We start from the raw sequence: 27708 nt of genomic DNA on the forward strand, positions 1-27708 counted from the left end.
CTAAGATTCCATAATGCCAACTCGAATAGGCAAATATGCAAAATTTAGGTTAGTGTTTAATGGAGTATCCTAAGGATTTGATAGTAGAACTTTGCACCAGGGTTGGCCACAAGCCCAGATGACAACAAAGTGATTGTGTGGTTTCCATGCCTTTGCCATCTTCACAAATTCTTCTCTTGAGTCCATCGTGAGATGAAATGGTTAAAGTCTGTGGTGGGATTCGGGCATTACCCTTTCTCTGGTCATATTATCAAGACCTTGCCTTGATTTATTATACATATCACTAGAATTCCCTGGACCATTATTTACTCATCCAGTCAACAACGGTGTTATGCTTGGCACAGGAGATACAGAGGTTGGCAAGGTGAATGAGGATCCTGGTTTTGTGAAATACGTATTCTGTGGGGGAGGGTGCCATAATATGTTATATAGACATATATTAAGGGGAGGCAGAGGGAGAGAGGGGAGTTTATGGCTACTCTATATTGGTTGAGTAGGAAAACTCTCTCTAAGGAGGTCACATTATTCAGCCCAAGGAGAGGTTGTGGGGGATAAAAGGGGGCCCAAGAGGCCAATAGGTGAAACTAGCAAAGATGGCTGAGGAGGTGAGAAGAAAACCAGGAGAGGGGGGTGTCACTGTGTAGCAGAGACTACCTACTTAGGTAGAAGATTTATACTTGTCATCAAACAATGTCAAGTGTTGATGAGTATTAAAGGGGAAGAGTTTCAGAAGTTTTACACCAAAACCACTGGGGAAAGAATCGTATTTCATGGCTTTGCTCCTTTCCTATGTTAGTGAAATGACATCGTTTGATCTTCTGAACGAGTTGTGACTGTTCGTGCTCTAAGAACCAATGCAGGGTTTCATGCAGAATTGGAGGACTTTGAAATGAACTTGAATTCTTTACCTACATGAATTCTTCATCCCCAGCATGGAGTACGTTTCACCGGGGACCGTTGGTATAGCTTGAAATGCTGCTAATTCAAGTGTTTAACGATCAGGTTAGTAATAGCTTTAAAAATCATATTGTGGTATCTCAATCCATATCAATTCTAATAAAGCTAACTCAAACGTTTCAAAAGTAGGCCCAGACTTATTTTTGATGCAGCAGAATGTCTGCAGGCCATAATGTGGTTCTACTAAAGATGACAGGTGGGAAGAAACAAATTTACACAGGAAATTTTGGAACAATGAGAGATGAGGCTAAGGAGTATTGATTTGAGATTTTTGTATAGTTTAGAGGTCAAATGGAAACCAGATGGCCAGGAGAATTGCAAAATATTTGCTTTACAATCTGATAGTAGTGAGGGGAATAATGTGTGTGCAGAGCCAACATCCCAGCCATCCTTAGCTTCGGTATATATCCCAGAGGATTTCTCACATTGATCCCAAAGGGAGCCTGTGTGAGATTGTTCATGGCAGTTTTTACAGAAGAGACTCTGAGGCAAGGCAGCCTAAGAATACGGGAAGAGATACAGGAATGGATAACTAAAATTTGATAGATGAATACTGTAGATTATGATGTCACAGCTAAAAATAAACACAAAAATGTACCTGTGGCAAAATGCACAGACCTTACAAATATAGTATAGAGTGAAAAAAGGGAAGAAACAGAAAGAAATTTACAGCACAACATGATTTATATTTTAAAATACTCTGATATCAAAAAATAAAGTAAAATAAAATACTCTAATATCTTTAGAAGGATACATTCATATCAGAAGACCAAAGTCAAGTGTATTAGTGTGAGACAGGAAGGGAGGGGGATAAAGAGGGGGATAGGAGATGGAGGGGGGGGGAATAGAATAACTAAAATCAAGTGGTAAGAGAGGGCTCGCATTGGCAAAGTGCTATGAGATGAGGAGTGTACGTTAAAAAACCCACCACAACAAAACACCCCCTCTGCTTGCCTCTCTGGATTCTTCTCAACTGTAAGCAAACACAAATCCTACTGAGCGAAATAAAAAACAAATAAATAACAGCCTCTGCTATCTTCAGGTAACACAGCAAGATGTGGCTAGCTCCACCTCATAGTTCCAGCACAGGAGGCCCAAGCAGCCGCGGAGCTCGCTGGTGGGGCTGGGTGCCTGGTCAAAGCAGCAAGGAGAGAGGCCTGGAGGAGTAGGTGAGTGTTAACATTTGTTCAGTGACCCTCCATTTAGAAAGAGTAACTCATATCCGCCCATCAGTAGTCTTGAGTTGTGAATACTCTAAGAAAAACGGGAGACTATCAAAACCATGCCACATGCAACAGAGGGAAGGCAAAAATGTGCTCCAGCCACTTCCCCTCCCTCTTAGCTCTCACAGTGCCTACAGATGTTTTCCTTCTGGCTCTCATCTTTGCTTCCCTCTGTGACCCTTCCCCTCGTACTGATTTTGTTTTTAACTCTCCTTGACTCTCAGTCCTGGCCTCCTGACTTCCTTGTAACTAACACCACATCCCTGTCGGCCTGGCATCCACTTGAAGATTATTGCTTGGCGCTGGCATCTGAGAACTTCCTCTGCTCGTGACCCCGCCAGCCACCACTCAGTGCTGTATATTTGGAAAAGGGAGGAAGGGCAGAGGCTCCTCACAGAAACATCTGTGTTGGTGCCCATTTTCTCAGATCTACTTGGAATATTTTTCTTCATCCAATGCTGGCTATTAGGATGGTCTTTTTTTTTTTTTTTTTTTTTTTACGAAAACCATCTTTAGATTTAGGGAAAATCATATTCATATTTATAAAGCTTTCTTATGTAAGATCTGAATGTTGGTGCCCAAGTTCCCAAGAAGTCGTAGCCCAAGGAGTAGAGAAAAACCTACCCAGATTGGTACTTAAGGCAGTAAGTTAATAGGGATCCTTTTATAATTTAGCCCTGAACTTCCCTCCTTATATAACCAAGGCAGGGGGGTGGAATGGAATTTTCTTTGGATTGAATATCTGTTTCCTGTTCTGATAATTGGCACCTGCTCCAAATTTGGATGAGAATGCCACGTGCAGGACCAGCATCTGGTGTCCCAAGCCAGAGCGAGCTTAGAAGACTCCATATGTGATCAGAAAAGGGGAAAATTTCTGGCTGAGGTTTTCATTAGGCAAATGAAAGCTTTAGGGTTTCATTTCACTTCAAAGACAAGATCCTCCAAGCAGCACATCCTGTTGCACTGGTAGCAATGATATTATATGAATAGCCATGAGGGACTGGAGCCCAGGAGTGGCATAGCAGGCATCTACTTCCTCACCATAAACCGTGAGGAGCTGGGCAAAGCCAGCGGTTTTCATCAAATTGAAGAGATAATTAAAATATTCCTCAAGTCCTCAGAAAGTTTCCCCCAAAATAGATTTTCCACATTAGGATGAAATAAGGCTTGCAAATATTTCAAGGACCAGAACCATCTCAGCTGTTTCATAAACAGGGGTGAGAGGCGACTCAATTGTCCTAGGCAGCTACTCTAAACCAGATTCTTTGACTTTTCATATTATCTTGCCTTTCAACCAACCAGTGCCCGCTCTGTTCATTAAAGCAGATTGATAGAACATTTATTAAGTGCTGACTCTGCCCCGGTTAGGTTGTTAGATAAATTAGCATGTCTGTGATTTGCCATTTGAGTAGGATGCTCTCAGGCCCTTGCCCTGACTCCCTGCTGCTCTGCTGTTTCACAGGAAGCTGCACATCCAAGGCTTCCATTGCCTCTGGCTTCCAATTGGGTTTGGCCAGTGAAAGGCACTGCTAGAGGGCTGGTGTCCTTCCCTTGGCATTTCTGGAAGCATCTGAGCCTCCTCTGCTCTTTCAGGTCCCATCAGACAGCTTCTCCTCAGGGGATCAGATACTGCTGGGCAGTATGTGCCTGCCTGGTTCTGCTTTTTGCCAAGTTACCCTCAACCCAAAGCTCCAGGAAAGCCCCTGCGACCCTTTGTCTTTCCAGGAAAAAAAGGTGGTTGTGACCGCATCGTCTAATCTCTAGGCTGCCTCGCCGTTCCTGCATGGGCCCCTCAGCTATCCCAGCACCTGTGTCACCAGTTCCATGTTTTAGTTCCTTTCTGTTTGAAATATCCCGAGTGGTGTCTGTTTTCCTGACTGGATGGTGGCTGACATAACACACATTTACACTATCTCGATTAACCCAAACTACAAAATTGTGAGAAGGGCATCATTACCCTACAAGATAATCACCCAGGATGCAAAGGCTCTGCGAAATTCAAAATGTGTGTGTGTGTGTGTGTGTGTGTGTGCGTGCACGTGTGCATAGATGCATGCCCATGAGTGTGCGTGCTCATGGTCACAAAGGCAGGAAACGAGGGATCTCGGATGTGAACTGTGTACTCCAAGACTATGTTCTTTCAACGACACCACATTGCCACGCCTTCCTCCCTGGAATCTGTTGTATTAAAGAATATTATTGAGTCCACATGTCCTTTCTAGCAGAAAATCCTGCCTGGTGGAAGAAACCACCGGGGAAAAGGAGTAAGCAAACCAGCAATCATCCCTGTATATCTAACTTCTTTCCTCTGTTCCCAAAGTAAAGGTGCCCTAACCCCTACTCAGGGGCAATTCATTCCTTGAGTCCTCAAGCCTGTCCCTTTTGTCGCCTTCCAGGGCCATGCCTCTCCTGCTTAGCGCCTCGCTCTACTGCAACTTCAACCTTGCAATTTCCCCTGGATCCTTCCCCACACAAGCACACAAAACTCCCATCTTTAACAATAACATACCCCTTCGATCCCCATCCCACACTCCTACCTTCACATCCCCAAACTCCTCTGCCTTTCCACCTCCCATTCACTTCCTGGTCCTGGGTCATCTGACTTCTGTCTCTATCACTCTCCTCTTTCACTGCAAACAGTAGTGACCTCCTAATTACCAAAGCCCCTAATTCCCAGATCTTAAAGGATAACTCTGCTGCGTTTGACACTGTTGTCTCACTGCCGTGGCTTTCATCGCCACTCTCCCCCGCCTGTTTCCCTCTTAGACCCAGACTGTTCCTGTCTCCTCAGAGGTTTTTGTTTCTTTACCTGCTTCTTAAATGCTGGCATTCATCAGGATTCCATCCTTAGCACACTACTGTTATTGGACATCCTCTCACTAAAAATCTCATCCATTCCTCAAGCTTTCAAATACCACTTACATGTTAAATTCCCAAATGTGTATTTGCTGCACAATCTATCCAGATGCTTAGAATCATTATCATAAAGCCTGCTGACCATCTTTAAACACAACATGTCCAGAACTGAACTCATCACTGTAACCTTCCGAATTGGCTTTCTCACATATAATCTGTATTTAACCGTCTTCTGAGCATCTGAATCACTCATACCTGGAACCCGAGAATCTTCCATGGTTCTTCCCTCTCCCCCTCCCAACAGCTTTGGCCACATTTGCTTCCTCCATATCCTTCATCTGGTCCCTCTTCTCAGTCTCTGCTACTGTTATTTTAGTCCTATAATAATGCTGTCCTTCTCTGGCCACCCGCTACTAGTGACTTTGTTGATATGCAAGTAGTTTCTTGCTTAACTCTCAAGCTTCAGCTGTTATCAGTAAATCCCTGCACCTTCTATGTGTCCCAGCATGGTGGGCCTCCTTAAGTTCCACGCATGTACGCACTACGCTTCCTCTCACTGAAGGGCCACTGCCTACATCATCTCCTCTTTCTTCCTTTCTTTTTTTAAAACATTTTACTTATTTGATAGAGAGAGCAAGAGCGAGCATGAGTGGGGTGAGGAGTAGAGGGAGAAGCAGGCTCCCCTGCCAAGCAGGGAGCCCCACATGGGGCTCGATCCCAGGACTCCAAGATCATGACCTGAGCCAAAGGCAGATGCTTAACCGTCTGAACCACCCAGGTGACCCTCATGTCCTCTTTCTGGACAGCTAGTCACTCTCTCTTTTTACCTCTACCCATTCTTTAGATTACACCTCCAACTCTGATTTCTTCAAAGAATCCTTTGTCACCCTACCACCTCATTATTTTTAGTCTAGATTAAGCATACGAGAACCATGCTCCTTTCCACCAGAACACTTGGTCAGGTTGTAATTTTACATAGGACTATTTGACCATACATCTCCTCGACCACTCTGTAAGTTCCTTAAAGGCGGGAATTCTGTCTGCATCAAATCTCTAGTATATAGCATAGTGCTAACACATACACTGCAATCAGTAATTAATTTATAACATAAATGAATGAATAAATGAGAAGCCACTGGAGACAGAACTTTTATGCAGGAATCTGACAAAGTTCGAAGAATCTTAGAACATGAAAACCTCTGCAATTCCATCTTCTCATGATTGTTACGAGCATCTTCCTATGTGATATAGTTTACGAAATTGAGAACTTTTGTGGTTTCAGAAATATTAAGTCTGTGCCCTAATATGGAGATTTTGTGTGTGTGCATGTGATACAGCAGGTTTTAGCAATGTGGTGCTTATTCTCTTGTATCATGCAATGAAAGAGCACTGCTTCTTCTCCTTCACCCTTCGTTTTTCTTGGTCTTGTTCAGAATACATCTTCCTTTCTTTTGTCACTGCTGGTGCCATAAATGCTTAAAATGTGCTGAGAGGAAAGTAAGAAAGTATTAACACAAATATTTTCAGAATCAGGATAGATACTGATACTTAGAAGCAAGGGGAAGTTAGGGCTGTGTTTTTAATTTCTACATCTGAAATTTCACATACTGAGATTCATGGGTGAGTGTATACATCATAGGAGTAACCAGCCAATGTAAGAAGGAAGTTATATTTTTATTGTGGTGGCTATTTCAAACTGTGCATCTCTCATCACTTAATGTATTTTTTTAAAATTTTTATTTATTTATGATAGTCACAGAGAGGGAGAGAGAGAGAGAGAGAGAGAGAGAGAGAGAGAGGCAGAGACACAGGCAGAGGGAGAAGCAGGCTCCATGCACCGGGAGCCTGATGTGGGATTCGATCCCGGGTCTCCAGGATCGCGCCCTGGGCCAAAGGCAGGCGCCAAACCGCTGCGCCACCCAGGGATCCCACTTAATGTATTTTTTAGAAAATTAAAAGCAGCATAACATTCCAACATAAGCCAGTACCTGGCACTGTCAGAGAAGCTACAAATGCCAACTTAAAGGAGACTAGGACTTGTCAAATTCATTATCTTATATAAACCTTCAGGCATTTGTCAAAACTGAATGTGTTTGAATGTGGGGGAAACAGAGAAATTATTTTTTAAGAAAAAAATATTGGTACTTGAGTAGAAAAAGTTTCTGTCCCAAAAGAAATCTGCCCACAAACCTGAAGCTTATAGTCAAACCATAATCAAGGGCTAAAATGGGACTAGGTTTGGTCCTAGACCTTCCTTTGACGTTTTTCATGGTTGAATGGCTTTCATCGTGTGTTAGTGATTGTTAATTCATTTTCCATTATAACTCTCTCTATTTTACTTCTATCATACCAAAACCTATAAAGTGTGGGTGTTTATGAACATGGCTCTCAGTGTGCTATGACCCAAGCAGAAAATATTTGATCACATAATTGCTTATCCCTCCCGCAAAGAAAAACTATTAAAAAGGATCTAGTGAATGCTCGTACATATTTTTTTTTAATTTTGGCTCTTAAAAAAAGAAAACCTAAAATGAAAAGGTTTTCCATATCTTCTATGATATACATTTATGTAGTTATATCTATTCACACACACATTTGTGTACACATATATATGAGAGCTTCTTCACTTGTTTTAATAATAAGTTCTTAAGAGAGTTTCCTGTTGTTACATAAAAATAATGCCTTACAGTCAAGCTCAGGATGGAACAGCAGTCCCAAAAAGGGCTAAGAGAGAAGGAAGTTATATTGTCAGGGCAGGAGCCAACATAGGAAAAAAAGGTTTGTAGCCTCTCCCTCTCCTCCTGGGAGATACAGATAAAGGAAGAGTCGCCTGTGATCCAGAGGGAAGGACACTGAGTCAGATTCCTTAGGTGATTAAAAGACATAAAGTACAAAAAAAAAAAGTATGGTATTGGCGGAGAATCAAGATAGATTATAAAAGACTGCACACAGAAAAAGGAGAGTCTGCTAGCAAAGATGTGGGACTTTTTCCCCCCCTCTTCTCTTGAAAAGGAGCCATAGAAAAACTGGAATAGAAATGCTTTTATCTAAAAAGAAAGAAATGAGTACATGTAATTTCTGGGTCATCAGAATAGCTCTGTAGCCAATCCCAGCTCCACCCTCACAGAGAAAAATTGGGCTAATGACCTTGAATGTCTCTTTTTATCTGGTGAAGACTGAAACCGCCTCAGCTGGAGCAGGGAGAGACAGGGGATCCCCCCACCAAGTGCAACTTCACCGTGGGAGTGGTCTGGAGTGTGCAGGGATTTGCTCTCCCTTTCGGTACTTCTGTGCTCAGGGACTGCAAGGAGTTAGCTCAGATTCTGAAGGCGCAGGAGGCAGTCGGCCCGCCTCCCAGACCTGGTTGTCCTCACCTGTCACACACACGAAGGAAACCCTCGCTTGCATTGGAGGTCTCAGAGGCTCTTCCAGCTGGTTTAGCATATCAGAAACATCTTTTCTAAATCCCAAAGGCCTCAGTTTAAAATAGTCATTCTGACCCCAAATTCCTTTCTGTTGGTGTTGAACTCAGCACTTTCACGAACAACCCCAGAAAATCTCCTTGGTAGGCTGCGCGCCATGTGTCCCAGAGGTTAACCGGGAAACAGAGTGTGAATGAGTTGGAGAGTTATTTTATAAACAAACACCAACCAGGATTGAACTCTGTGTTGATCTGGAGGCGACTTAAGTCCAATTTCCTGCTCCTTCCCACTCCTTCCTCGCAGGACCTGGGCATTATGTGCTGCAAAGTGAGTCCCGGCTGACGGCCCGCCTCCTCGGCACCTCCAGATCCTGATGGGAATTGACTGACTGGGGAGTGACACTGAAACGATCCATTTTGCTCAGCCTGAAGGACAGTGGCACTAATCCTAAAGGATAAAAAAAAAAGTTAAAAGAAGGAGGAGGAGAAGGATAAGGAGGAGGAGGAGGAGAGGAAGAAGAAGGATAAGGAGAAGGAGAAGAAGAAGAAGAAGAAGAAGAAGAAGAAGAAGAAGAGGAGGAGGAGGAGGAGGAGGGAGGAGGGAGGAGGGAGGAGGGAGGAGAGAGGAGAGAGGAGAAAGGAGAAAAAGAAGAAGAAGAAGAAGAAGAAGAAGAAGAAGAAGAAGAAGAAGAAGAAGAAAGAAGAAAGAAAGAAAGAAAGAAAGAAGAAGGAAGAGGAGGAGGAAGGGGAGGAGGAGGAAAAGAGAAAAAGCAAGCAAGCAAGCAAGCAAGCGGGCTTGGGGAGAAACCCTAAAATCCCAGTCAGGGAGAGAAGGGGGGTACCTTCCGAATGGCAGCTAGTAAGAGTCGATCCATCAATCCAAAGGTTTCCACACACCTGTCCTGCTACTTCAAGAGCCTTTATTTACCAACCTTATTATGATGCAAAGTTGTGGCTCAAAACCAGGCAGGTCAATGAAGTTCTTCCCCCCACGTCCCAGTCCCACTCGGCAGAAGCCCAGGTGAGCTGAGGGCTAGAGCCTCACCGGAAGGAAGGCCTCTGGGAGCACCCCGGGGGCTCAGAGCTGACCCCTGAGCTGACCCCTGCGTCTGCCTGCCCTCTGCGGCAGACTGTCCACCGCAGCCGGCTGTGGGCTCTGCTCTCCTCACTGTCGTCTTGGCCATCTGCCTGGTCCCCTGCTGTCCTCATCTGCAGGAGCCCCAGGGCTCAGCAAGGAGCTGCTCCTAGTGTGCCCATCACAGCGCTGGAAGAAAAAGAACACCCGGATCCTTGCCTGAGAAGCCAGAGAAGCCTTTGGCGCAGTGCCAAATTCACTCTCTTAAGGACTTTGGATTTTATAAAGGAAGCCTCCCCAAACCAAAAGATTAGAGCAAAAACACCCTCTTAAAACTGTCTTTCGACTGACAGTTCTGGGTTTTTTTCGTGGAACTGTGAAGCATGCAAGATCACGAGAGCAAGGCCCTCTCGACTGGCTGCGGACTGGTTTTCAGACACCGCTCTGGTTATTAGTTCACTGCTTAGATATTCAGAGAAATTCTTTGTTAGATATTATACTCTAATGTCTTCCAACCAAGAGGAAAATGTCTAACCATGCAGTACTCTGTGTGACTGCTATTACTTATTCTGGAATTACTGTTTTATTTGATAATTATGTAACAGGATAAGATACATGAAGACAGCGGTCCTGATGTGTAAATAGGCAGATCCTTCTGGTAATTATATCTGTTTATCAGAGACCTGCTGTTTTATTGATATTTTTCCTTTGTAATAGGGTCAATATATCTTGCTCTGTGTTCAGAAATGAAAGCATCCAAATGCCACTCACCTGTGACACCATTTTGAAGTGAATCATATTTACTGTTAGTTGAATTCTAAAGCTTACACATATTTAGAGAACACATGCTCTGTAATACGTAACATGAGTCTTAAGTATTAGAGCATCTATTAAATGCTTGGTCACTTTCAGTAAGTGCCTTATCAATTTTATCTGCAATTATTGTTATGTATCAAGATATGCTCTTTGAGTGAGTGTTAACGGAGAGATGGATGTTCTGACGAAATGCGGGTTCTTCACGTCTCCACATAGCCAATGCGGTGAGGATTGCTGCTTCAACATACACTTGAAATGGCTCGTGTACACAGATGAGATTGAGATCTCAAATTTTAATGGAACAGGTTTGTTTCACTCTTCAGAGAAATAAAGAAGGCTAGATGCTGCTAAGTCTACAGTAGATGCTACATAAATATCTTTGATCAGTTGAGTTGTTGGCTAAACAAAGTGAAGCAAAAAAATTAAACACAGTGTCGTAACCGTGACTCAAATAATCTGTGGATTGAGTGTGATGGTCACTTGCATGATTTAAAATCCACATGGGGCACAGTAGTTTTTGTCTTTAGTAATTCTCTCCTTAAAACTGATTTTTCTTAGCCTTAATTGTTTTTAGGGTAAAAAAAAAATAAGGCATAATTTATGTCTGAGGAGCAGAAAGGAGCTTCCATTATCTTATGAGAACAGGATGGTCAATAGAGCTGTAAGTTCTTAGTACATCTAAATCACGTCCTGGAGAAGCTTCAGAAATACAGAGAATATTTTAGCCCAAGTCTTCAAGTTTTTCATTTTGAAATAATTGGGATAAGAACAGAGACAACCAATAAATAAATAAATAAATAAATGCTTCCAAAAGTTCATTTGAATTACGAATTTTGACTGAGTTATATGGTCTCTTATAATTATCACCCAAGGATTATTATAGTCACTTCTTCTGGAATCCAACTGTTCTTAAACATAAACGAGCAAAATAAAACTACAGCTACATAGTACCATTTTTACAAATTACCAAGATGTTTGGTTAAAAGATAAAGTCAGCATGGTGCGGTGGAGTCAAGAGACCTGCAGTTTAGTTTCAAGTCTGTCCCAACTAACTATGCCTCTCGAGCAAATAACTTAATCCTTTTTTTGTCAGTGAAATTAAGCCAGATTAGATCATCACCATTGACTCTTTTGTTCAATATTTCAGAGGTGGTGTGATGTCTCCCTTAATAATAACCCAAATATTTTTCACATGTTGAGAGCTTCCTATGTGCCAGTCTGTTAAGTGCTTTATGAGTATTTTCTTATTTAATTCATGATGACAAATTCCATTTTTCAGATGAAGCTGGGGCTTAGAGATGTGAAGTGACCTTCTCAATGTCTCACAGCGAATGAATGCACAGACGTGGAGTTTCAGCCCATGTACTGTCCCAGACTGAAGACGCTGTCATGTGGCGAGAGCATTGAAACCCGGGGCATGTCACAGGCTGAGTTCCCTGGGTATCAGGCTCCAAGATGAAGATTAATAAGCAGGAGATTTGGAAGTGACTGCCTTGTGGAAAAGGAGAGAAGGAAGCAGGACTGGGCAGAGGGAGGAAGTGAGCTACGCCACAGTCTCCACAATGTCTCAGTCAGTCCTCCCGGAAATTCTGAAGATGTGATGACCATTCAGGGTTGTCCGGAGTCCCGGTGAAAGGTTAGAGCCCTTATACCTCCCCACCAGTATCAATCTTTGGATATAAGATACCCTAGGAAAGGAGTGCGACCTTGGTCCAGGGAGATCTCTGCAGCAAGGCAATCCCTGCAAGAGGCTGTCACCTGAGGACTTTCAGCTGGCAGCCCTCCTAGAAGCTGAGGGAATAAATTTTATTCCTGAAGGGGAGCCATCCAAGATGGAGAAAAATTCAAATATAAGAAACCTGGGCTATTTCTGTATGAAAGCAAAACAGAACTGGGAGGCAAAACAGCATAGTCAGAGATGCGAAGAAGTGGAGATTTGCCTAATACCTTTCTCCTCATTTCTTCTTCTTCTTCACAATGGGTATTTCCATAGTAAAATAGTTTGCATAAACATAGTTTAGAATTTTGATGAAGAGGTTAATGCTGCTGCTGCTGCCCACCGTGACGTCACCACGTGTACCAAGGGGCAGAGTGGGCATGCAGCAGCACCTTCAGGATCAGAAGCCATTCCAGTAAGTGGCATCAGGAAGGCAAAGAACCATATATTCCTTCCTTTGCTCATTTACTTACTTAGTGTAATTTAGTGGAAATATCATGAGATTTGAGGTCAGAAATGGTTCAAATCCCAGTTCTGCCATCAGGGTATAAGCTATTTCTGTGTGTGTGTGTGTATGTGTGTGTGTGTGCAAGCTTAGTATTAAGAATTGGAGCTTCCTGTTTTGTAAAATGTGGTTAAAATTAGTTGATTGGATGAGTAATGTTAATCATATAGGATAACTTACTGAGAAAATATCAACCTCCTTGCAAGATTTCTGGCATATACTAGGTGCACAGTAAATGTTATTACATTATTTCTTTTTTTTTTTTCTTTTTAAGATTTTATTTATTTATTCATGAGAGACAGAGAGAGAGGCAGAGATATAGGCAGAGGGAAAAGGAGGCTCCATGCAGGAAGCCTGATGTGGGACTCGATCCTGGACCCTGGGATCACACCCTGAGCCCAAGGCAGACGCTCAACCACTGAGCCACCCAGGCATCCCAGTGTAATTTCCATCTAAACTTTTCCTTCACATACAAACATGTTCATTCATCTAGTCACCTTTTTATACGCCAGATTCAGAATACCAAAGTGAGATACAGTCCATGCTTCCTAGAAGATCACATTCTGCAAAAGGAGAAATTGAATTGTTATCTCCTGACAAATAGAGGTTTCAATCAAAGACAGGGGGTGCTTTCTAGGAAGAAGTAACATACTGTTTGTTATGATCAGTCTCATTCTTATATTTTTGGAAATTTAGGTTCACTTTTTAGTAGTAAGCAACTGATTAATTTTCTGTCAATTTTTTATAAGATTTTATTTATTAATTCATGAGAGATACAGAGAGAGGCAGAGACACAGGCAGCAGGAGAAGCAGGGTCCTGCGGGGAGCCCGATACAGGACTCGATCCTGGACCCCCGGATCATGACCTGAGCTGAAGGCAGACACTCAACCACTGAGCCACCCGGGCGTCCCAATTTTCGGTCATTTCTTGATACTCATCTTACTCTACTTATTGGTGTCACTTACCAAAGTTGATCACTCTTTCTTTTCTTCATGAATACGTTCTACTTGGCATCCAGAATGTTACTTTCTCTGGTTCTCTTGCTTCATAGAATGTTCCCTCTCAATCTCCTTTGCTGGGTTTTTCTTGACTTCTTTACCTCATAAGAGAGTGTCCCTAAGGCTATCTTCCCATCCCTTCACAAGTCTACTGATGCTCATTCCCTAAGTGATGATAGCCTATCCCTTGACTTTAAACGCCACCTGAATCCTGAACACTCCCCATATTAAGTGGCACCTCCAGCCTTACTTGTGCGACCTGAGCGTTGTTTATCATAAGAACCAGAGTCAGCCTTTAAGAAGATAAGCGGGATCATATCAAGGCTTCACAAAGCTCATCTAAGCCCCACCAGCACCCACGGCTTCTCATTTCATTTTCAGTAAAAGCCAAAGTCCTTAGAAGGTGCTGTAAAGGTGTTATGTCTCTGGCCTAATCTACTCACTGCCTCTTCCCTCATACCACTGAAGCCACTCTTTCCACCCTAGTCTTTGTTGCTCCTAGAAAATGCCAGTCAAAACAAAACAAAACACAAAAAAACACCTTCAGGCAGACTGGCAAAAACAGGCACAAACTAGACCTGCCAGGACCTCTGCATCTGTTTCTCACTAAATCTAGTCACACAGACCTTCCAAAAATCATGGCTGTGCTTTTGCTTTTGTCTTCCAAACCTCATTAAATACCTCTTTGGGACAACTGTATAGGAAAGGGATTCTGGGAAATGTAGTTCCAACTTATTCTAGTGGGAAAAATGACAAAGCCACCACAGTTGTTAATATGCAAAAGCACTTCCTCTGTCCATTTTTTCCACAGTCGCATCCCTATTTTCTATTACTGTGATTGAGGAAGCAACGGAGCACAATAATTAACAGTAAAGTCCTTGGTACCAGACCAGCCCATGTTTGAAATCCCAGCACTGGCTTTTACTACCTATCAGAGATTAGAGAACTTAACCTCTCTTAGGTCCCAACTTCAAAGTAGGATAGTAGTACAACTATCTCAAGGCTTGCTCTAAGGATGAAAAGATTTAAGGTATGTAAATCACCTAGAATCTGATAAATATCCCAAAGTATTAACTATTAGAATTCCTATTTAGTGAATGCCATTCACATAATAATGGAAAGTAAAGAAAACGCCAAAAAATTGGGAAGAGAATTATTGAGGAGGGGAAAGGACTAGGAAAATAATTCATAAACTGAATAAGAATCCCCAGTGACTAGTTTCACTATAATTGCAAAGTTCTGGTGCCAAGTTTCAACTGCTAATCCTCAGGAAACATCTAGAAATATCTCTAACAAAAGAGACAGCAAAAATGGCACATGATGTACTGAAATATGATTAAACTTCCACAGATGTTTCACATGCTTTTGTCCTTCCCCACTATTGTAAATATTCCTTCCAGCCGTAACCATTAAATGAAGGTAACGAGACTCTGAGACCGTAAGAAAATCACTGTCTAGTAGAGTCTGAACTCTTCCAAGAAAAAGGTGGCACTGGCATTCAAATCCATTTGTGACTCCGGAGAGAAAGCACAGGTTTTACTGAAATGAGCAGGAGGTCTCTGGCTAGTTGTTACCAAGGAGCAATGCAAGTGTAACCCAGGCATGTTTGTTTGGATGACATCAACTGAGGAGCAGAACAATGTCACCAAAGCAGCAACACAATGGCATTGTTCAGGTTTAGTGCTCATCCATAGCGTTGTGGAAACCCTAGCCCACACTCAAATTCTTTCTGACTAATCCAGGAATTCCCCAGGGAATGTGTCATGTTTATCGCGGGATGTAATCTTCCTACCTAATCTATAACCGCCTTCTTCTCTCCCACTCCTGGCACCGTAACTCTGAATCACCAGATCAGATGGCAGTTCTGGCCCTGTGCTATGGTGGTACAGTAAGTCTCCTGTTCTTGATTTCAGAGTTGGGATCCAACACCCAGAGAAAGAAAGCTTCTGTCCTCTTGCCCTTCCACTGGTCTCATAAGCCCTGGTTTTCTGGTTGTCACTATAAATTGGTATAGATTAGGCCACTGTGGCTGTCTCTTACTGCTGCTGCCGCTAGTAGTGGTTCAGATCTGTGCTACTAACAGCACCTCTTTGAAGGGAAGGGAAAGTCCTACATCCAGGTTTGTGTTCCATTTTGCCCTGTTCCATATGATACAAAGCACGTGTGCCACTTTAGGCTCTCAGTGTCTTTAATGAGATTTTAATGTTGTGACTAAGTAACCAAACGGAATAATTTTTATTTCAACTGATTTTTTCAGTGAGAACCCTGTGATTGATAGAAATATTTTGGTAAGTTCTATTGGACCATCAAGGTGGACACTGAGACCTCAAGGGCATGATCAAACAGTGGAAGATGCAAGAGACCAGTAAAGGGTGAGAAAGAGAAAAAAAAAATGGAACGTGAAAGGAGGAGAAGGAAAAAAAGAGAGATTGAAGGAAGGATTGTGCAATATTATATGACCTCTCTCAGTAACTCCCAAATCTTCAATTCAGTCTGCTAATTCTAGTAAGATTTCCCAAAAGCCTTGACTAATTGGATTTATTGAGAAAGTGGTAATGTTCTGTATTAAAGTTGACAAAGACGAAATTGGTATCATTCCAGGAACCAGAGAAATAATTTTCCAAGAGTTTCTAGAAATCTTAGAAAGTTATAGGCTTACTCTAAATGATGAAATTCGGATTTTTAAAGTAAAGGTTTCCAGATCTCTAGGGAAGAAGAATTATCACACATCACAAGAATTAAAAGATATTTTTGTCACCCCTTCCTCTCCCCAAGACTGACAAAGCAGCCTATAATGGGAAGTGGAGAAGGATTTCTGCACAGAATATACCCTGCAGCATAGGAAATCCCTCTTCCTAACTCATCATCCATTATCCTTGGACCAAGCTAATGCTTCCAGACTCTCCCCACCTTTAAATTGAGTCCTCACCATGAGACGTGAACTCTTAATTAGAGGGCTTTATTGTATGTAGAACATGGACATGAAGACTGCTATTTTCTGTCAAATTTCAAAATCGTGATCCATTTGGTTGCAAATGTGGACCTATATGGAGAAAGAGCCTTTAAAAATTAAATAATCTGCAAACTGAAATAATTAAACATTTTGGGATTTAACTCATATTTAATTATAATTTGTGAAGTGGATAGGAGAGTTAATATTATCTTCATTTTACAGATGAGAAAATTGAAGTCCACGGTTATTAACTCTGTGACATGCTTTTATTTGTTCCGAATTCTAATAAACTAGGTTAGTGGTGAATATATTGGCCTGAGGTCAGAAGACTTGGGTTCTACTTCTGGCCCTTTACTTATTAGCTTTTGGATTTGGACAAATTACTTATCCTTCTAAATTAAAAATAATCAATATTAATCAAAAATATCAGTATTTACTTTTCTAATAATATTAGGGTATTATGAGGATTAAATGGGACAATGTATACAGAAAAAAAAAAAAAAGGCTTTTCGGTTGCAAAAGTCTCCACAGGTGTAATATTTATTTTTTTAATCTAACATAATTTTACAGAAACAAGTCTTAGAGCCCCCCAAAATTGAGAGTATTAATACACTTACATGTACAACTGGCAAAGTATACACATTCTTGATCTCATTTAGATCCTTGTTACATTTGAACAACAGTAGGGGTTACATCAGTTTCTTAGATGAATTTGAGGATTTATCTACAAAATGTCGTCAATTGAACCGGCTCCTCCAAAGGATATTACTGTGTGAAGTAGTCTATTAAAGAATTCCGTTTTGATCCACTTTCTTTGAAGACATTACAAAAGTAGCAGATCTTAGCAGCCCTTAGACTTTATCAAGTCAATCCTTGGCTTTTCATGTCAGATATGTAAACACTATTAAACATTAACTGGATCTCTGAAACCAACATGACATCATATTACAACTTCATTGTCTCAATCTATTTTTCATAATAAGTGAATTATAAAACTTGACCAGAGCAGGCCAGGCATTTACAATTCCTCTGTTTTCCTACAGTTCTACGGAGATAAAGAGCAAAACTATTAAATGCTTGGTCACTCTCAATAAGTGTTAGTATCAATTATATTCAGCAATGATTATTACCTGTCAAGATGAGTCTTTAAAATATGAAGTCCTTATGCTCTCAATATACATACACATATGGGTAAAAAAAAAGTTTCCTGTACAAGAGCAAATAGATTTTTAAATATTTATGGTTCAGATATTTTAAACTATGCACTTTTAAAATACTGGATTCTTGATTAGTCTTCAAATGAGATTTCATTCTTTTTTAAAGGACAGTTGAATATTTCCTCTTAAAAACCTTCATGCGACCACAAACTCCACTTACATAAAATGGCACTCATTAACCTCCCCTCAGATAAATTACAACTTTGAAATCCATTGTTTTTTTAATGTCACTATCTTTAGAATGGTCTAAAAAATTTGAACTCATCTTTGATCAACCTCGTTCTTACTTCCCAATACCTACCTAAATATCAGTTTTGTTAATTCCCTATTCAATTGCTCCTCATGTGTATCCTTCTCTTTCTGTGGCTACTGTCATCACGTCAAACCTATGTGTTTCGCATCCCTACCCATATCACCGGCATTTTTGTTTTCAACAATACCAGTAATGCCAACAAACAGGCAGCACACAGGTATAGATGTAAAAGTATCAAGCCTTACACGGTGTTGTGTACTCTGTGCCCAGCACTAACCTTGCTTTAAGTGTTCAATTACTGGGTGACTAGATAACTTGCAAAAGTATGACAGTCTATTTAGATAGTAGACACTTGAATACCAATAATGAATGTGGTCAATAACCACATTCTATTGTAACAACCCCCGCTTTGGGTCATTATCCTCTCTTTCCTGGATTATGACAAGACCTTCCTCACTGGTTTTCTTGTTTCTGCAATCTATTGGCAACACAACAGCTAAAGTGATAAACATCTATATTTGCTTGCTCTGTACAATGAGATCCCAATAACAAGGAGCCTAGTACAACGAGATCCCAATAACAACGAGCACACCCAGGGGCCAGATCTTGGTTTCTCCAATAAAAGGAACAAGGGCTCCTTAGAAGTGGCTCATTCTAGAGTTAGTAGAGGGAACATGAAAGATGAGTCTGGAGTATCCTGTAGGACAAGAAAAATAGTACTCAAACACGTGAATATATCTGCTTACATATAATGAGGGTATTTCAAAAGGACACAGAAATCAACTGAAAGATTTGCTTCGACATGGATGGAACTGGAGGGTATTATGCTGAGTGAAATAAGTCAATCAGAGAAGGACAAATATTATATGGTCTCATTCATTTGGGGAATATAAAAAATAGTGAAAGGGAATAAAGGGGAAGGGAGAAAAAATGAGTGGGAAATATCAGAAAGGGAGACGAAACATGAGAGACTCCTAACTCTGGGAAACGAACTAGGGGTGGTGGAAGGGGAGGTGGGCGGGGGGTGGGGGTGACAGTGTGATGGGCACTGAGGGGGGCACTTGATGGGATGAACACTGGGTGTTATTCTATATGTTGGCAAATTGAATACCAATAAAAAATAAATTAAAAAAAAAGAAATCAACTGAAAGAGTTCTCACTGAGAAAGCTGGAATGATTTGAGCAACAAAATAAACAACACAGTATTGGACTGTAACCCCAAAAATAAATAAATAAGTAAATAAATGAGAATAGACAAATCTCCCATGCAGAAGATTTCCAAATAATTTATGCAGATACTGTCCCCTTGTGGGGCACAACTTCCTACCCCTTAAGCATAGGTTGAAAATAGCATCTTTTGTCCAAAGAAAAGAGGAAGAAAAAAAATGAAGTGACTTTATTATGATGAAACCTGAAAATATTTTAAGTCAAATGATCAAGGCCAATATCAACAGTGGTAAGTCATGTTAATAGTATCTTTGATACAATATTATGAAAATGTTATTTTACTTTGTAGCCTTTCTCCAAAAATCCCATAAGTTCTATCTAACCATAAGTTGAACACCAGACAAATATAAAACCTAAATTGAAAGACATTCTACGCAATAACTGACTACTACTCTTCAAACTGTCAAGGTCACCCAAAATAAGGAAAGTGTGAGAAACATGCACAGTCTAGAGAAGTCTAAGGAGATGTAATGATCAAACATAATCCTGGATATGGTACCCTGGGTAGAATCCTAGAACAGAAAAAAAAGTATTAGGTAAAAAACTAAGGAGATGTGAATAAAGTAGACTTCTAATTCACTGTTATTATCCAATGAAGTCCATACTTTATTCACATTTCCTGTTTTACTTAATGTCCTGTAATATATCCTTACCTTCACTCAGAGGATCTTAGAAGGTCTAGACAATCAGGAGTGACATACCAAAAATTTCTCTCTTCTTGGAAGTTTAGTTGTTTTCAGAAATAAGTGATGTCTTCCTTAACCATTGGTTGCAGACTCACCCTTAGTTTCAAATGCAGTGCAAAATGTGACATAAACAATAGAATAAGATAAATGCCCTTTTCTTTCTGATGTAGTCTCTTTTCTAAACATAGTTGTGTCAGCAATGAGAAGAAAAACAAATGCTAACTAATTCCGTTGTATTTTCATAACATGCTCAAAATTCTGACTCAGCTTCTTAGAGTGCCTTCTCTTGTACAAAAAAAGTACAGATTCTGTGGATCACAGAATAGCAATAAGTAAAGTAGTGAAGAATTACTCTATGTACTCCATTTCAAGGTCGATTCTAGAAAATTCCATGACGGTGTTTTCTTTGGAGGAGTAAGATGGTAGAACTTTTTCCCCAGGCTAGAAGCCTGTAAGGTGTTTTCTTTTGCCATAAACAAAAGTTCTCTGTAACTCTGCTTTCTAATCTATCATTCCCATCATCACTACTATCAATAAATAACCATGGAACACTTCCTACATTCTAGGCACTGAACAAGAGAACTGGGCATAGTAGGCACGTACAGGGGACAAAAAATGCCATCTCTCCATCTATTGTCTTTTCACATAATCGAGAATATAAGAAATCTAAATTTTAAAAATTAACATAAGTGCTACAATCATTCAAAATATGAGGGTTCAACAGGAGAATGTTAGAATATTCCTTTCAGACCTCTTCACTGTTTGTAAAATAGAGGAAATAACTACTTCATGAGGTTAAAAATAACGTATGCAAACTGTCCCATAAAAGGCCTGGCTTATAGTTGGTTGCTGGAAAATAGTAATAGCCATGACTTATGAGAGTTTTCAATGGGATAACTATCACCCTACTTGCTTTACATACATTTATTTAATTTAGAAACAACTATATGAGGTAACCATTTTAAATATGAGGAAACCAAGGCTCAAAAAATTTAAGTACTCTGTCCAAAGTTAACTTGGAAGTGATGGAGGAGTATGAAAAGCTAAGGATTCTGGCTCCGGAGCCCATACTCAAACACACTGCTGAGTTATGATAGATGTTTGCAACAGCTTAATTAGAAGGAAGAAGCTTCTTTAGTATCTTCTCTCTATTGTCTAGCATGCACACTACCAATGGATCATGCATTGCACAAAATGAATCTTTGATTAGAATTCTCTTTGACTTGGCAGAGTGTAGTAGAACATGGGCTCTAGAACCAGAAAGGCTCAGGATTAACTCCTGGCTTTTCTACCTACCAGTTGAATGACCTGGGTACAGAACATAAACCTTCTGAGGCTCCTTTGAAAAGCAAAGATGATATCTGTTTCTCAGAGCCAATACAATAAAGCATAAATACATAGTGCATGTCAAAGCACTGTGGAAATTTTAAAGCAGAGTACGAAGGCTAGTTATTATTTCTCTATCATCTTCAAGGCTCTCTACATCTGGCTTCAACTTCAGCTTCTCTCTCAATATTCCCCTTGATAGCCTGGACTTGTGACCAAATTCCTCTTGACGACCTGGACTTGTGACTTAGATGATTTTATTTGTGCCCTTAATTTCTTCGAAAGCAGAGAAGAGACTCTGCCCCTAGGATGGCAAGTGTCCATACACACCTCACACACTCCTTAGGCATTTATGATCTGATTATATAAACTTATCCACCCACTGTAGAGCTTCGGTTCTCACAGGAGGCTTTACATCACTCAAGGGTTCATAGGAGTCTCGGAAACATTTGACCTACACTATTTAAGGGCAAATATCAGGCCAAGACTCAAGGATGCACAATGAGAGAAACAAAGCTGATCAATCAGTCAAGAAATAAATAAAACCAAAGCCTTTAGGGGCAGCGAAAAGAATACTCCACATTAAAAAAAAATCAAGAAGATAGGTTTGTATAATTAAGAATTGCTAATACATAATTGAAACTCCAACTATGTTCTCAATAAAATAATAAAAACACAGATTCTCTGAAATTAAAAAAAGTAATTACAAGATAACATACTGAAATGAAACGGAAATTAGCTGAATTAAAGAGCTGATATAAAAGCACACGACAAGTAACCAAAGTAGCTCTGACATTGCTAAAGTGCAAAATCAGTCTGATCTTTCTGTAGGGCGATTTTGCCATATAGATCAACACACGTGAAGTCATGAATATCCTTTTACCCATGGATTCAATTTCTGATCTTTTACCCTAAGAAAATACTCTTCAGAGATGTATAAAATTATTGTTTAATAAGAATGTGTATTTAAAATGCTAGGCTTTTCTTTTTCCTTTTCTTATAAAAAGGGACTCAATACTCGGCAACCTAATTTTTTTTTTCAGCAGCCTATTTTAAATTTATTTTTATGTTGTAACAATTAGGGAAAAGTTATGAATACATGTATTGGTATTTGTGCTCATACACATTCTAAATGAGTATAAAAAAAGATGTGGGGCGCTTGGGTGGCTCAGTTGATTACCCAACTCTTGATTTCAGCACAAATTTCATGATCTCAGGTCACACACTGAGCCTTGCATCAGGCTCCACACCCAGCACAGAGCCTGCTTGAGACTGTCTCTCACCCTCTTCCTTTCCTATCTCAAATAAATACATAAATAAATAAATCTTAAGAAAAAAAGTGTGGGGGATCCCTGGGTGGCGCAGCGGTTTGGCGCCTGCCTTTGGCCCAGGGCGCGATCCTGGAGACCCGGGATCGAATCCCACATTGGGCTCCCGGTGCATGGAGCCTGCTTCTCCCTCTGCCTGTGTCTCTGCCTCTCTCTCTCTCTCTCTCTCTGTGACTATCAGAAATAAAAATTAAAAAAAAAAAGTGTGGAAAAGTATATGCCAAATCTTGGTCATAAGACATCTGGAGCGCATAGGAGGGGGAATTTGGTTGGAGAGAAGTGAGAAGCAGGGGAAAGGGAAAAAAAAAAGTTGGCCATTTCTTAGTACATCTCTATGTTACAATGCATTTTGCAAAAGGGATACATTGCTTTTTTTAGCTTAAAAGCAAAACAAACAAAAAATCCATGAAATATTAAGGAGTGCATTTGTTGTGATGACATCAAGTGTTGTCAGTAAGCACTGATTCACTAAGTTGCACGCTTGAAACAAGTATTACATTCTAAGTTAACTAACTGGAATTGAAATATAAACTTTAAAAGGAAAAAACAATCCAAGAAATATGTTTTAGCTTTTATTTAAGAGAATATAAACTGGAAAACTATCTGCAATAGATGAGGTAACGCAAAAACTCTCAAGTCTTAGTGAATTACAGTGAAAGTTATTACTTGCTCAGGTCCACTGGGGATGTTTGGTGGGCATCTTCCATCTGGTCAAACAGGCCCTGTTATTTCCATCATGTGCCATGTCATACCTTCTGTCTGGGGGGTCCTTTGCTCTCTGTAGACAGAGGACAGGGAAAGACAAGGAGGAAAGGAAGGAAGGGGAAGGGGCCCACTAAATATCAGTTCTATAAGTGGTGCATATCATTTCTGCGTACTTCTACTTAACAAAACAGTCACGCAGTCCCCCCAAGATTCAGAGGAATGTTGGGAAAAGGAGTCCCAGGCTGAGCAGCCACTTCCCAGCAACATCTCAACATCATGGAAAGAAAGTTTAGCCTTTGTAGACAGCTTCTCTGTCACTCTATTTAAATGTCTAAAAACATACTATTGGTTAAAAATATATTATAAATCTACTAATATTGAGTCATAGAAAAATATGTAGTGACATGAGAAGATATTTATTATGCCAAAAAAATCTGTAAGGGGTTATAAAATAATATTATAATCACATTTAGAAAATAAAAAATATATATATATGAAATAGATTTTATATTTATATATACATATACATATATATGCAAATTCCCTCCTGATTTCTCCTCATGAAAATCTTTCTAAAAGTGGAATTAACGGATGAAAGTGTATTTTTAAAGTATTGTGCTATTTTGTTTCTTTCTTATTATAAACATAACTCTTTGCATTGGCAACATTTGAAAGATACATCATAGCATGATAAAGAAGAAAAATTACCCATACATCCACCCAGAGGATATATACCAAAATGTTAACGGTTATTAACTCTGAGTGTAGATATTATGAGTGATTTTTATTTTCTTCCATGGGCTTTTTAGTATAGTCTAAAATTTCTGCAGTGTGCTTGTATCACTTTTATTGTCAGGAAAATTGAATACTACCAAAAAAATTTCCATCTGTTCTTTCTGTAATTTTTTTTAGAAGTTACCTTCTCCAGGAAATGTTACCTGAACAATCCAGTTGAAATTAAAAGTTCTTTTCTCATATTGCAGCTAATAAAAAGCTTTAAGATACAGATACCAAGTCAATTCCACTCTGGCATGGTGCTCCTCGGGTAGCCACACTGCACTGAGATCCAGAGTATGTATGAATGACAGCCTGACTAGACCCAAGACACCCAGCACTTCTTCCTAAAGGACTACTATACTTTGAGAAAATTATTTGAACTCTCTGTGCCTCAGTTTCTTCATCTGTAAAATGAGAATTATAATAGTATCAGTATCATCAAGTTACAGGTAGAATTAAGTGAGTTAATACATGCAAAGCCTTTAGAAAAATAGGGGCAGGTAGTGAACCAGCACTAGATATTAGCTATCATTATTATTGCTATTATTTTATACTTATATAAATGTTTATCAAATCTTTGTAGCTCTAATTCTCACATGCTTTTTAATTTTTATTATCATTATCTTTTTTTTTTTTTTTTTTACTTTTACTTTATTATACATTCTTTGGATGCCTGGGTGGCTCAGTCAGTTGAGTGCCCGACTCTTGATTTTGCTCAGGTCATGATCACAGAGTCCTGGGAGGGAGCCCACAATTGGGGTCTGGGCTCAGCAGAGGGTCTGCTTCTCTCTCTCTTCCTCTGCCCCTCCCCCAGCTTGTGTGCATGAGCATGCACACACTCTTCTCTCCCTCTGACTCCCTCTCAAATAAATAAATAAATCTTTATTATACATTCTTTCAAGTAAAAACCATAGCTTGTGTCTATTTGTAGATTTTATGGCAAATTTTGTACAAAATTTCGCATACCCTTAAATAAAACATTAATTGTATTTATCAATAAATCAATAAAATAGATTAGAAAAGCCTCAAGCTCAAGCGTATTGAGCTAGAAGGACTTAAATGTAGATATTTATTTTAGATATCTGCTTCATGAAGTATCAGAAAGAGTGGACTTTATCAGTGAAAATCAAAGTAAAGAGATTATGGAGGAAGAGGGAGAAGGAGCAGTCACACTGCTTTGAACAGTTCTTCAGAAGGACAAGAGCACTCAGAATAACCAGACAAGAAACGAAAATGATAAGCAGACTCTTCTGATCATGTGTCTGTGAGGAAAGGGGTAGTATCATTTTGGATAACTATTAGCAGTATCTTTTTTTTTTTTTTTTCATGAACAGTAATAGTATCTGAGCCCTCTCTGAGATTCAGAGAGGTTAAGCAAATTACTTAGGCCAATACAACGAGAAAGGTGCCAGGTAGGATTCAACCCAAGTCTGTCTGACTACACGGACTGTGCCATACTTGATAAATAACTGGTAATAATAGTAAGTTTACTCCAAGGTAGGTTATAAGCATACAACTCTGCTAGTACTGAATCTGTTATTTATTTATTTATTTATTTATTTATTTATTTATTTATTTTACAATTTGATGTTTATTTTACTTAATTATGCTTTGCCAAAATGGATTAAGTCCTATAAATCTGTTTCAGATAAGTCTCTTTCTCATAGATAAACAATGCTGCTTTGTTATTTCCCAGGGATTCCCCTGGGTGCAGTCCCAAAACTCAAAGTTTCCAAGTCTATGCTGCTTTTCTCACTGAGCTACTGCTACAATGCACCCCCGATGGCTACAAAAGGACAGTACATGGTTCAAAGTGCTCAGAACGTCACAACCCACAAACAGAGGGGGGAGGCACATTGCCAAACCTTCTTATTGGTTTAGCTTTCATAAATACTACCCTGAACCAGTCTACACTTGGATCCTTCAGCTTGTCACTGAATAATTCATGGTTATTTAATTTTGGCCCCTATCAAAAGATTTACAATGCATAATCTTTTAAGTACAGAGATTGTAAGTATGTCACAGGGTTTATTTAAAGCTTCACTGTTTCGTTTAGTACATTCAACTTTGCCAATGAAAAGATCCACAAAAACTGATGTATTCTTATCCAACTTGCGATTAGACAATGCACATAAATAAAGAATGACATCTGATATCACCAAATGTCTCCCTTACTATGCTTGGTATTTGGAACTCAGAAATGTCCAAACAAATTGTGCGAAATCGCTTTCAGAAGGAAAAAAAAAAAAAATCCAGCCTTGCTTTTCAATTTTAGACTCCTGAATCAAAACTTTGACTAGTAGACTGTTGATTCTAGACATCAGTGTAACAATATTACTGTCCTAAAAAAAGATGTATATTTATATGAATTGACAGTATTTTGTGACACATGAGAAAAGCAGGCCTTTCAGGATTTCGACAACCCTCAAACCAACTGTAACTGAACAAAAGTAGAATGAGCAGTTCTAAAGCCCCCATCTGTTCCACATGTACAGATTGTCAGAGTCAGAGCCAATGGCCGTTAAGTTCTTCCCGTTTGGTCTTATTGAGATTCTTCTAACCTGTACGCGTTGCTGTTAGTATACAAATGATGTCTTTGACAGGTCACTGTGAATGGTAAAGTTTTCATTATAAAATCCAAAATTTTATACAAAGAAGAGAGAACAGAACTATACTTTCTTGTTGAATACATTTCAAAAAATACAACTCAAATAGATACAACTGATATGCAAGGATTACCTTCTCTGCCTAATGGTCCTTGATGAAATAAACAATGAAAGATTCCTTATCTTGTAGCAGTATGCAGACTTTTATCAATTTTCTTGGATCTCAAAGCAGTATTATTTATTCATGACTTCTTGACTTAAGGAAAAGAAATACCAATTTGGAGAATACAACTCCTTAAGGAAAAGGAGAATCTAAATCATTTCAACATTAGGAGCATGTTGTACAAAATAACAGGCTGCTTTGTCCAAACACAGCAGGATTCTCCTTCCCCTGGCAACCACATTTGTAACATACATTTCTAAGCCATATAGGTTCTACTGTCTTCTTCTTTTTTTTTTTTTTTTAAGTAAAGATTGGTCAAACAAACCAACAAAAATACATTTTCTTCTTAAAGAATATGAACAAATGTCAAAAAAGCAAGCACTTAAGTTACAATTGCCCCCAGGCAAATGTAACTTCATGCTGGGCTTATGCTACTATCATAAACACCACACCACAGGAAATCACTAACACTAACCATGACCAAGCCAGTCGTGTCTTTCCAGAACTTAAGGCATAATTGCCTTAATGAACTCACACAGTATCTGAAAAGTTTCCCATGTAGAACCATTCACCAAAGTAAACTCTGTTCCATATAATGGTGTCCGTGTTTGGTCACAGATTATTATGAATAATTCTCTAATTTGAAAGGGTGGCGACCCTCAGGTAAATGATGTATTTTAGCTGGGCAGCTATCAAGAGAAACAATTAAAATCGTTTTCATATTTTTCTTGGGTGGGCAAATGTCAGAGTCAGGCAACATCAGATCAATAATGTAATCTCAGATGTTAGGGATGTTGCTTTTTGGACTCAAATTTAGGCATGAAAATGGACAGTAGAGATGAGGAAAGATCAAGTAAGCAATCCAGTCCACCTACACACCCAGCAGGGGAAAATTGCT

At 39.7% G+C, this 27708-nt stretch overlaps 1 long non-coding RNA gene across 2 annotated transcripts in view; it reads left to right on the forward strand.

Moving 5' to 3' along the window:
* The first annotated feature begins 876 nt into the window (after nucleotides 1-876).
* LOC140598147 (uncharacterized) overlaps nucleotides 877-27708 on the forward strand; it is a 55168-nt gene continuing 28336 nt past the window's right edge. The window contains exons 1-3 of one of the 2 annotated variants that reach the window (XR_012000270.1): nucleotides 877-1002; nucleotides 2000-2126; nucleotides 11628-11978. This is a non-coding gene — a long non-coding RNA (uncharacterized lncRNA). Of the gene's footprint in view, nucleotides 1003-1999; nucleotides 2127-11627; nucleotides 11979-27708 lie in introns of those variants that run through there. The other variant, XR_012000271.1, reaches the window with a different exon arrangement.

The sequence above is a fragment of the Vulpes vulpes genome, chromosome 3 (assembly GCF_048418805.1).
Source record: "Vulpes vulpes isolate BD-2025 chromosome 3, VulVul3, whole genome shotgun sequence".
Classification (NCBI taxonomy): Eukaryota; Metazoa; Chordata; class Mammalia; order Carnivora; family Canidae; genus Vulpes; species Vulpes vulpes.